Source organism: Sceloporus undulatus, chromosome 4, assembly GCF_019175285.1.
Source record: "Sceloporus undulatus isolate JIND9_A2432 ecotype Alabama chromosome 4, SceUnd_v1.1, whole genome shotgun sequence".
Lineage (NCBI taxonomy): Eukaryota > Metazoa > Chordata > Lepidosauria > Squamata > Phrynosomatidae > Sceloporus > Sceloporus undulatus.
Window position 1 is genome coordinate 33,778,736 of NC_056525.1, and position 3,800 is coordinate 33,782,535.

A 3,800-nucleotide genomic window follows, 5' to 3' on the forward strand; every position below is an offset into this window, starting at 1 on the left:
ACCTTTCAGTACCTGTCACTGTTGTTACTCATCCATTTTTAGTTTATCTTTTCTTCAAAATGGGGTTCAAGGCAGGTTACAAAAATTCAAACAAATGCAGGTAAAGGAACATACAATGTCATAAGTAAAAATGCACCAGACATTGTTAAAATGTGATTAAACTGTCAATAGAATTAACGTCATTTAAAGTAAATAGGTTAAAAGGCCAACAGGTAATAATAAAATAGTACAGTGTTAAAACACTTGTAGTCAGGCCTCCAAAATATGTGAGAATAAAAAATGTTTTCAGCATCTTATAGGACAACAAAGAAACATCCCTAGCTTCCCTAGGAAGGAGGTTTCAAAGTCTGGGAGCAGCCATAAAAAAAATTCTATCTGACATATCTATCAAAGTAGTGAAGTCAAGATTGGTGAACACAAGGGTGAGGAGTGTTGATGTTCTCATGTTCTGATGACTTCCCTGGGGTTCTTAACAAAATGCAGTTCTAGATATGCCTTTGGATAGTTTCAAAAGGGCTTTCTTGCATTCTTAAACTCTTCAAAAGCATTCTGGCAAAAAAATATAGTGTGAACAATTATATAAATAAGAAAATTGTCCTTCTCTATCTCAGAAAACTATTGTGTGTAAAAACGGCAAGAATGATCTCTGGTTTCCCCATGCTTTTCTGGTTTAGAAAGTTCAAAGAACCCTGTATGGGTAGAATCTGGTAAGTTTAAAACACTATCATTAGAAACAGGGCAAGAAACACATGTACATGGATTTTTTATACATTGATTCAAGCGTCTAAGGTTTGAAAATGTTAAAAAAAAAGTATAAATTTCAAATATCAAATCTTGATTTTCTGTTTTTTATAAGGGACACCATTTTGCTATGTCATCATATTTAATGGGACTTGAGCATCCATGGACTTTGTTATCCACGGAGGATCTTGGAACCAAACCCCACAGTATAACAAAGGTCCACTGTATGTGCTATTTGCATAGATTGTCATTTTGTGCCTAGAAGTAATTTCTAGTTTATGACAAATCAAGTTTAGGAATGCAAACTTCTCATGTGGTTTTCATGGCAATATCTTTTCAGAATGTGTTTGCCATTGCCATTGCCATAGCCATAGCCATTGCCTTCTTCTGAGGTTGAAAGTGTGTGACAACATTACCCACTGAGTTTACAAGTCTGAGTAGAGATTTCAACCCTGGGATCCAGAGTAATAGTGCAACACCCAAACTATGTGCAACACTATGCCACATTGGCCTGGGTAATTAATGCATTAATGTTCCCACATTTGGTCTTGCATTTATTGTTTTGGCTGTCTACTGAGGTTTCTTGTTCTTGGTATTTTAGTTAATCTATTGTTTGAAAGAAGAGGCATTGCTTGGTAGTAGAGCACAGGCTTTGCATACAAATATTTTAAAGTCAGTTCCTGCCATTGCCAGCTAATTCTTCTTTAAAAATAAAATAAAGTACTGTATGACACTTTAGAGCACATTTTCCTAATCAGGGTTTACTAAAACCCTGGGATTTTGCAAGAGGTCGCTAGCAGATCATTTAGCCATTCCCTTTCTGCAGAGACTGAGGTACAAAAAGGTATCTTTGGTGGGAATCAGACCGCCCCTTTGAGGCAGCCTGCACCCGCCCCTTTCCCCTTCGGATTGGGGCCTGGGCATCTGCAGTGGCAGCCCCAGAGGCCCCAATCTGCCGCTTCTCCAGGCCTGGGGAAGCGGCAAAACACTGCTTCTCCACGGCCTGGAAAGGAGTGTCCTTGGGTCTTCATGCCCCAAGGACACCCCGACAGCTGCGGGGAAGGGGAGAAAGGGGCCGCATCACTGGCGTGGCTGTGTAAAGGCTGCACCAGCAATGCATGTGGCAAAAAAGAGCTCCGTTTCGGAGCTCCTTCCCGCAACGCTGAAAGAGTGCCCTGCAGCATTATGGGGACATCATGCCCGTGTTTGGCTGCAGTGCAGTTGTGACGTCATAATGGCGGCGCTCGTGTATACAGGGCGCCACTATTATCACGCCACCACGACATGCTAGGGTTGTGGGGTGTGTGGTGGTGCCGCCCTCGGGCAACCCTGCCATGTATCCAGCCGGTCTGGAAAGCCCCTTCCTTTCTCAAACATTGTGATATAGTTCCCAGCTCATTAACTGTGCAAATATATATATATATATATATTGGGGGAAATTTGTGCACAAAGAAATGTATGTCAAGGAATTGTGTGTTCAAAAATGTTTATATTAGAGAAAGATGTATACAAAATGTATCTGTCAGGCAACGTTGATTATGAAAATAAATGAAAACCTCTATGCATCTATTTTTCACTTTAGAGAAGGATGCAAGGATAGAATTGACATGATTTTTTTCTTGCAAAACAGACATGGGCTACATCTGCACTGCACAAATAATGCAGTTTGACACCACTTTAAGCACTGTAGGTTCATCCTACGGAATTCTGGAATGTGTAGTTTTATAAGCTCTTTAGTCTTCTCTATCAAAAGATGCTGGTGCCACAGAAAACTACAAATCCCAGGCTTCTGTAGGATGAAGCTATGGCACTTAGTGGTGCCAAACTGCATTATTTATACAGTGTAGAGGCACTCTTTAATTGGATATAGACTGTTTCATATATTCCTAGCTTTGCAGCAGTAGTGGCAGTGGGCCTTTCCCTCCCTTAACTGCCCAACAGTGAGTCTTGGAGCACCAAAGTGACGTAATATCACTTCTACCATTGTGACTGCTTGTGACTGGTTTTTCTTTTTTGGAGGAGCTGGGGAGGGGGTCTGGAGGTAGCAAATAATTTTTTGGCAGGAGTCTGGAGTCATTGTGGGAGAGGGGTTGAGGGACCCTATTTATGGCTCCCAAGGCTGTAATTTGACCATCTGTGCCCTAGAATATAACAAAGGCTGTATCAAATAGATTACATTATACGTAGCTTGAACTTTGTTGTGTAGTCCCAACTCAGGTAGACACATTGGATCACGGGGGTCTTGGAATTGGTTGAATAAAGAATTGACACATAGGAAAATCTCATTATTCAATAGTACATCTATAGAGTAACAAGAGGATTTCACCCATTAGTTGAATTCCTCTGAGTGCATTCTTGTAGAAAGCGACTAAAACGACTAACAAATAACAATAAGGAAATTGGGAAGAGGACTCAGGGCAGAAGGGTTAACAGCCAACACACTAACACACACACAGCACAAGTACAGCAAACTCTGTGGCAGCTTCTGTGGCATTGGGAGTTCTTCAGCTGTTCAAATATTTTTGAGCTATCCAGCCTTCTTTCCTTTGAGCTCTTTAAAGTTTAAAAATGGCATAAGATCTAAATAAATGGAAGTGTTCAAGCTTTTAATGATCATCAGAGTCAGACAAAATAGGAAATCATCTCAGAGCAACAATTAAGGATAAAAGGGGAGAAAATACCAGGAACAGAGACAAGTGGCTAATTAACTGATGTAAAACTGATATAAAACAACAGAATCTGGAAGCCAGATGAAAACCTGCATGGCAATTACTTATAAAAAGGTAACACTTTCCCAATTAATACAGTACCAAGAAGTTGCCTTAATTATATGGGTTTTCCCCTTCTCCCTCTCTCTCTCTCTCTCTCTCTCTCTCTTTCTCTCCCCCCCCCCTCTTTTATTAAAGTCACTCAGTGTTCATGATCTGTAAGGAAAGTGCTAACATTTGCAAATTGCTAGTTTATGATAAATGAATCGTGGAAATTCAGCCGTCTCGTTGGGGCCCGGCTAGATTGGGAAGCGCCTGTATCTCCCGCTGCTGCAGCCCTGACCCTGACTT